This window comes from Physcomitrium patens, chromosome 7 (assembly GCF_059467195.1).
Source record: "Physcomitrium patens ecotype Gransden chromosome 7, ASM5946719v1, whole genome shotgun sequence".
Lineage (NCBI taxonomy): Eukaryota > Viridiplantae > Streptophyta > Bryopsida > Funariales > Funariaceae > Physcomitrium > Physcomitrium patens.
Window position 1 is genome coordinate 2,420,624 of NC_143416.1, and position 9,377 is coordinate 2,430,000.

The window sequence follows — 9,377 nt, forward strand, 5'->3', positions numbered from 1 at the left end:
AAAAATATGCTGGGGCTCCTGAATCTAACAAGGTAGAGACTTTATAATATATAGGTCCTAAAATAATATTTAATATAAAATAAGGAGAGGGTTCTCAAGAAAGAATAGGACCTTCATAAGATATTGTACAAGGTTCTAGCCACACAATCCCTATTGTAGCTGGACAAACTCGTTTTTTGATATATTATCTTCTTTGATATTCGTCCTGCTCATTTTACAATTGCGTTGCTTCTTTGGATAATGTTGAGCAGTATGCTTAGGTTCTCCACAATATAAGCATAATCCTTTCTGACGATGATGAGTGTTTTTTTACTCAATAAGAGATTTGAAACATACCGCATTAATTTGCATATCCTCTACTTCTAAAGATATTTATTGAAGAGGCATTGGTATTGCCATTGAATTATAGTAATATTGACGCCTACTTGATCGATTCTCAAATCAAAATTCAAAAAATTGATTGTCACACTTCATAACAAAGTCAATTGCTTGACTGAATGTTTGAAGATCAGGTAAGTTGAGCATCAATTTCTTTACCTTATATTGTAATCTATAGAAAAATTGGCTAATAAGTGCAGCATCATCCCACTTGATATGAATTACAAGTTGTCAAAATTATGAAGCATATAATATTATGGATAAATTATCTTATCACAAAATATGGATCTTGTTGGTTGCAATATGAGTTGCATCATGTTTTCTATACATGGATCAAAACTATACTAAAAAAGCCTCCAAATTATTCAATATTGAATCTCATTGTTCAAAAAAAGATAAAAACCATAATAATGCTGATCTTGAAAGAAGTGTACTAATAAATCTAACTTGTGATCTTAGAGTTGGACAGCTTTGGAATTGAAGTTCAATCACAAGTCATACTTGATTGTTAAATCTTCGAAACTTAGATCTTGTGCTATCAAACTTCTCAAGCAATGGAATTCTTGGTTCTCTAATATAGGAAGGATGTTCCACTGTAGGAAAAGGGACATGATTGAATGAAGATCTTGAAGCAGCTCCAATCATATTTATATCATCACTTCTTGCCATTCTTATTGCTCCTTGTGGTGATAAACTCAGTTGATGCATTACAAGTATTAATTTTTTCAATTGATCTTGTATTTGTGCCATTGCACTTTTCATTTCAAAAAGCTTTGCTATGATAATATTTAAAAAATAAATGTCTAATATTACTAAAGATAAGCAGAAGAGAGGACTTGAGAATAAAGAAGATACTAAAAATAATATTAGTTTAGAAGAGGATAAATTGTAACTTCTAATACACTTATATTTAATTTAAAAAATGAATAATCCACTCTTAATCAAGAAAAGAAAAAGCTCTAATATTGCAAGTATACTCTTGTCAATCTATCAAAGACATGAATTAGAAGAAGATGCATAAACCTGAAAAATTTGTATTAAAAAAAAAATGACAAAATAGCAATAAAATAATATGTATATTAAAAAGAAACTAGAATGGCTATTGCCAAAAGTCAAGGAAACTAGACGCTCTTAAATCTAGACTAGAAGCAAGAAAGGAGTTGACAAGAGTGAAGAAGGCTTCATTCTTGCTGCCACATATACTATCTAATTAGGAGCTATGTGGCAATGTTCTATAGGACCTTTAATATGTATTGACTTTGCAGGATACATTCCTTAGCTTACAAGGCAAGTTTTCTATATGTAGATTATATAATTAGGTTATTCTTCAAGCTACTAGCATATGTAGTACATAGCCAACTTGTTGATCACATTTCTAATCTAAAAATTTAATCAAAGATACTTATGCAGTCAAAGCAATATCTATGAAGCTTTTAGAAAATTTCTATAGAAGATATTATGGAATTAATCTAATTTTATTTACTTTTATCTAAATCATATAGATAATTATTGGTTTATATATGCATATCCATGACAACATCATGACTTTCTAGCAGCATGACATTTTGGATACAATAAGACTTTAAAACTTATATCTAAAGATTTTTGGTGGCCACAAATATAGAAAGTGATAAAAGACTTTGTTCACTCATGTAATATTTTTTTTAAATCAAAAACTCCTCATCATCAACTCTATAGACTTCTCCAACCATTATCTATATTTCAACAACTATAGTCTTTTATTTCTATGGATTTTATTATAGATCTTTCAATTTCAAGTTCATATGATTCTATATTTATAATTATAGATTGCTTCATCAAAATGGCAAATTTTTTGTACCGTGTAAAAAATCTATTTTATGTGAAGAAACATCTAAGTTTTTTATTGATAATATCTATCACTATCATAGATTCCCAAAAGATATTATTTTAGATAAAGGAACAAAATTTATATGAAGATTTTAGAGAACCCTATCCAAGATTCTAAAGGTGGATATTAAACTCTCTTTGACTTTTCATCCTCAAACTAATAGGCAAACAAAATGGGTGAATGAAGTTCTAGAGTAATATTTGAGGTTTACCATCAATTATCATCAAGTTGATTGGATAATTTTTTTACCAATGTGAAAGTTTGCATATAATGATTTGATATATTTTTCTATTCAATAAACACCTTTTTTGCCAATTATGGTTTTCATCCATGATTTGATACTTTTAATTTTTTAAAAGTTGATAATCCTACGGTAGAAGATTTAGCAAATTGTTTCTCATAGCTACATGCAAAAATCAAGACACAATTAAAAGAAGCTCAAGAACAACAAAAGATCAATAAGGATGTCTATCACAAGGAACAACCATAATTCAATGTAAGTGATAAGATATGATTACTTTGTTGCAATATCAAGGCTACTTCTCTTTATGATAAGTTGAACTATTGTATGTTGAAATATTTTCCTATTTGTAAACAAACCAATCATATTGCTTATTGATTACATCTCTCAAAGTCTATAAAAATCCACCTTATATTTCACGTGTCTCTTTTTGAGTTGTATAAGATAGTGAATATCTCAAGAAGAAGATAAATGCCACATCTTTCTATAGAAGTGGATAATAGTCAAGAATTCAAGGTAGAAGAAGTCTTAGATTCAAGGTAGTGCTGAAATAGGTTGAAATATCTTGTTCATTGGCATAGATATGATATTAATGAATGCACATTGGAGCTAACAAAGAATCTTGTAAATGTAGCAAATAGAATTGAAGCTTTTCATCAATGACATCTATCAAAATTAAGATGAAGAATAGCAAATATTAATTATAAAAGAAACAAGATCAAAAGAAGATAATATTCTACCTTCTATCATTCTTTGTAGCTTTTGTGTAGTTAAAGAGATGGAGAATCAACAACCAACAGATTCAACTCAAGAGCTATCATTGGTGGACTTACTAAATGAGACATTACAATTGTCACAACCTTCAAGTTGACAAAATCAAGATGAAGATCCTCAAGAATGACATATGCTTCCTCAAATAGATTGCAAGATACAACGTATTTGGTATCATGACCTTGAAAGAGACTCCTGATATTAGGTGATTTTATTAAAGGTGTGAACAATTCTTGATGGTATTTCAAATGTTTTATTTGAAAAAAGTTACGAAGGCTTCAACAACAATCAAATAACAAGGTGGTCTTCTTGCCATGGTTTGAAACACTATCAATGGTTGACAGGGCCTATCAACCATCTTTGAAGAAAACAAGGATTAGAGTATGTGACAAATATAATTTGCCACATCTTAGATTTTCTCAATATATAAAGATCGCTCCTTATGGAACTCATCCTTAGAAAGAAGAATAATATCATGGATATACATAGATATTCTAATAAATATCTATATAATGAGGTAGGAATAGGATAAAAATAAATAAAAGTATATTAATTTCATAAGACCTTTTAGAAAAGCTTTCTAAAAGCTTCATTAATATTGCTTGACTTTATATGTATTTTTAGTTGATTGGTAGGTTAAAAACTTAGTCAACAAGTTAACGACATGTTGATAGCTTACAAAACAAGCTAACTATGTGGTGCACATGTAGAAAACTTGTCTTGTAAATTAAGATACATGTCTTGCAAAGTCAACACGTTTTTTAGGCCCTATAGGACATTGCCAAGTAGCTCCTAGTTAAGAGTATATATGGAGACAAGAGTGAAGCCTTCTTTATTCTTGTCAATATCTTTCTAGTCATTAGTCTTATTCCAAGACTTTCTAGTTTTCTTATTTTTGGCAATAGATCTTCTAGTTCAATATTATATCATCTTTAAGTGACTATCTAGTTCTTTTCAATAATGTAAGAGTGTATTAAGAATTTTATTTTTTTGAAATTCATATCCTTAATATATAGTAGATTAGAAAGTTCTCCTTAGATTCAACTTTAATTTGGAGAGAACATATTGATCACCTTAAATTTGTTTAAGATTTATTAAATTTGAAATTTATCATAAATAGGATTTAAGACTTTGAATTGATAGGATTTAAGATTTTTGAATTTAGGATTTAAAAAAAAAATTATGATAGTTAAAAAGAATATTTTTAAGCTTTTCATTCCTTATTGAATAAAAAAAATATAAATTTTAGATAATTTTCTTCAACTAAATATCTAACGTATTTTCTAACTATATTTTACATGACACAACAATGCAAAAATTAAGTTTAATTTAGCTTAATTTTAACCTATTAAATTAAAACTTCATTATGGTTTTATAATAGCTTGTTATAATAAGAATTATCATAATAATACCAAATATAGTACCTATATATATACAACCATAAAAAATATTCTATTATAAGTAAAAAATCATACACAACTTCATTTAGAAATTAAGCCAATAATCTTGATAACAAACTTTGAAAGAATATAGATTGCTAAGAAAGCAAGCTATTCACCACTTTAAGACTATTTTAAACTGGTGGCTAATATCATGGTGATAAATTAAGTTTGAATAGATAAAGACAATCAGTCAGATTTATATGAATTATTTAAAATGTTAGTTAGTATCTTATTCCAAGATGTAACATCTTGAAAGTGTGTTGGATGTGCATTTGTATTTAGTTTAGATTACATACTTTGTGATTGGTTTCTAGCACTCAATGTGTTGTATGTAACCATCTTTGTTTACACAACAATCTTGACAAGTAGGGCAACAAGGAACAATAGTAGAAAATCAAAATGAAGGTATATATCACTAGATACTAATTGAACCCAGATCAAGGATTTGGCATTTGAAAGGTTGGATTCAAAATCTCAAAAATCACACAACACTATCACTATATTAGTCTCACAATAAACTTAAGTTTGACTGGTTTTCTGTGAAACTCTTGGATTGAACAATCCAAGGTTTGAATCATTCTAGATGTGCATGAATTTGCTTAGAAACTCTAGACTGCTGCTACAACCCTGTGGCTCAGACAAAGATTATCCTTTGAGTGGTGTCTACCACCTAAAATTACAGCACAATCTTCGTCTTAGCTGACAAGATTTGTAAATTATTACCACATTTGTTCGCTTGCTCGCTGGCATACTTGAGTCTACAGGTGAGGATACCTTTAGACCCTCACTGTAGGTGGAGCCGCAGCTTGATGTATATCGTTAAACCTGTTCACAACTCAATAATAAGTGAAGGGAGGATCATCATATTCTATCATTTTGTGGTCTTCCGGTTACAAAACAATCAGTTCCAGAGTGCTTCTTCTAGCAAGTATTGCACACCACTCACGGATATTGAACCTATTCCTAGTCAAACCCAAGCTTGAATCCTCCAAAGTGATCTTCCAGCCTGTACTTTTGAGCTAATTGTCCAAACACCACATTCTTTTGGTACTCTTTCGTTTTCACACGTCTGCGAAACGTGATATGAGCTCCACGGATAATTGCTTTAATTCAGTTTTGCTGTGAACATTGCTGCAGGAGATTACGCAGAGCCAATTGATGAATATCTTCAAATGTAAGATATCTAAATCCTGGTGTAGGTTGTGCTGCATGTTTAATAAGAGTTCAAGAGATTCCCCGACAAAGAATACAAGAATTGAGTGATCAACACCCCTCTTGAAATTGTGTTCAAAACCACCGTTTGTTGAAACTGAGCTATATTTGTGATGTTTGCTGTGAATGTTGCCATTATAGTGAGAAATCAACAGGAAACATGTAATAAACTGCATCTGTTTTGTAGTCTGATAGGAGCCGAGCTTGTTCGAAGATCCATTGTTTGAAGATTTGTCTTCTTTGCCAAAGATTTAGAATGCAGTAGGCTGTTGGGGTATCAGAGGAAGAAAATGGGAATGAAAGAAAATGTAAGAATCAAATGAGGCCAAGTGGATTTTTTTAAAAAATTAAAAAAATTAAAAAAATCTCTCTGTTTGATAATCTTATTAATAAAAAATGCCCTGGACTTTTTTTGGGATATAGATTTGCAAGGGTAGTGGCAGAAAGTACCTTTTTGTTCACTTCAAATTCATGGTATTGTTGTGATTTTGGTGAGACTAGTGACATTGAAGGACAAAAAACGAAATGGAAAATATAGTAATCATATGTTCAATTGTGTTAATTTTACATATCATGTGACTGTTGCAAAAAAAATCAAAATTATAAAAAATTATATTAAAAAATGAATAGAAAGACATCAAGAAAGAGGTTTTCTAGATTAGTTTGCATTTAATATACTTGTGATCATTTTTATTTTGTGTACAATGTGTTACGTTTGATATTGTGAATTACTGTTTTATGATATTAAAATAATTTTTTCTTGGTTATAAGTCAAGTGGAACAAGGAATTGTAACGATGTTTTATCATCAAATTTTCAGATATGTATCTTTAGTATTAAAAATAGTCAAAACTCGTCTACAGTGAAAATTACAGAATATTTTTCCACGTCTATATTTCTGAAAAACAATTAAATATTAACTAAAGTGTAATTGTAACTTCAAAACTTAATCCTGACTTTTGATATCTTCTCAACATCAACGAATTCCCACCATCATTCACTAGCAATCAAATTTTGAAAAAAATTGAACACAAAACTTATAAAGATACAACCCTCTACAAATGTTTCATGCAATGGTTCTATCTCTCCAGCGCAGAATCAACCCAGCAGGCTCATCAATGAAAGAGGATTCGGCAATCCTCTTGAATACAGTCTACAGAACATTAAAATTCTAACTACGGAGGATTTCTTTAATGAAGATTATACTCATCAAATGACAACATTAGTTTAGTCAGTAAAACAAACACGTGACGGACAAAGGACAGGTGAAAGAGGAGTCTGACCCATCCTGTCAAAACAGTTGAATATTTAGGGGTTGCTTCTACGGTGCCACTATGGGGAATAAAACCTCTTACCTCATGGATATCACGGCGCACAAGGTGCTGATCTTCTGCAGACTATGTAGACCCAGCTAGTCAAACTGCAGCTCAATCCACCGGACAGACCATGACTGCAAAGTCTGTCGTTGTACGCTCACGCAGTTCATCAAGGATCGATGATTGAATGTCATATCGATTCACTGATTCATGGAGATGAAGCCTCAGCTTGTACCTGCCCAGGCCATCGCGTCATTCCAGCAACAATCTCACCAGCATCTGTCAGGTTTCTGCAGAGGCAACTCAGGACGCTGTGAGCAATCCTGCCACCCAGTGTATTCACTGACCTCTCATATCACACGTAGTCTTGCCGATTACCGCAGACTTGTACATTTGAGGGATATTCCAAAACCGTAGAGCTTCAGGCTTTTGATGTGTGTTGATTGTGTACTGATCAGGCTTCGGAGAATTGGGTTAGTCCAATCCTTAAACTTCTCCTAATTGGAATCCGCTTCCCTGGAGTAGTCCGTTGACACCCGGTGATCCTTACGTTTCTAACACGACAGCGTCATCTAGTGCTAGGTTTACAGTTCCATCGGTTCTAGATGTGCCTCACACACCGCCTTTAATCGTGTGATCCATCTTTACCAGCTTTGCTTTATATTTCTACTCCGATATCTCCAAGCACATGCTCGCAAATTATTATGCATTCATTGTACTGAACTTAACGTGTTGTTGCCTACGGACTCTAGGGTGGCTATGGGCTGCGGTAGAGAACTTGGCTGAATCTCGACGGTGTGCGGGAGATCGCCAAACTCGTCCAGCTTTCCGGACATGATTAGCATGTTTACCGCCATCGTTGACGTGTTTGGCAACTTTTCAGGAGGTACTAGTAGCGGTGGAGGACCTGAATCAATCAGAACAGGAATATTTGGCAACTTGACAACCGACCTGCAGGGGTTGACCAGCACCAGGAACAATGGCTATGGTGCGCTGCCTCGCCGATCTCGGCTGCTTTGCTGAACCTGTACACACGCCGTGGCTTTGCTTACAAGTAAAGCTTTAGTTCCGCGATGCAGTGAGGAACCAGCAGCAAGCATTCGAGATGGCGGACATCATCACAAACTACTATTACAACTAAACTCGACAAAGATGGATGTAATTGTTGCTCCGGAAGCAGCTCACTTAATGCAACGAGATCTCAGCTTCCACGCGTGACGTTCATTTTGCAACATCTGAAGGGAAGGGTATCATCAACAACTGCATCACAATTGCACCAAGCCAGATGCCTTTGTGCTGTTTAACAAGGCGACAAACTGTCGGAAGATCCTGCTAAAGTTTTTTCCTCGATCTGGAACTCGATCACGCTTCCAGGACCTGTAATGTTTCCTCCTGTCAGTCATGCAACCCAGTGTTCAGAATAGCTCCTGTTGTGAATATTCTTCACGTTTCTTAGGCTGGAAACATATGCAACCAGTGAAGCTCGGCGCATATGACGCACATATTCTCACCATATAAGTGGCTGTTTGTGTATATAGATTGACTTCTGCAGCATGCTACTTTTTCATGTGCGTTTCACGAAATGCTTGAGGTGGATCCTAGGGCTATTTCCTTCAGAGATTCACCTCCAGTTTCATGTACTGTAAACTATTCCGACACAGGCATAAAAAAAAAGGGCTGTATTGATGTTTCTGAACTGTGGTTAGTGCTCATATAGTGAAAGTTGTTTCACTAATCTCTAGCTAATTCTACAACGCTTATTTAAAGCGAATGAAAGGTTTACTGTAATGATGTTACCTGATGAATCGGGACTGCTTCCATTCAAGTTCAAAGTGAAATTTCTTATTTTGTGTTGGCTTTTTCATGAAGTTGGTGCATTGAGGTTGGATTCCTCATGTTTGTGATTGCAATGCGTCATAAGAAATGCCGTTGAATTCTGAAATATTTGTGCTCAAAAGTTGAATTTCAGCTTGTTCTATTTGTTGTATTGAAATATTGAGATGCATTACGATGCAATAGATTGGGTTGTGATCTTGGAAGAATAATAGTTGGATGGAAAAAAGAGTTTGAAATTTTGTGTCCTGATGAAATTTTTCGTTTTTGTGGCAAACATCACAACAATAGAACACTTCCAAGTTGTTTCAGTCA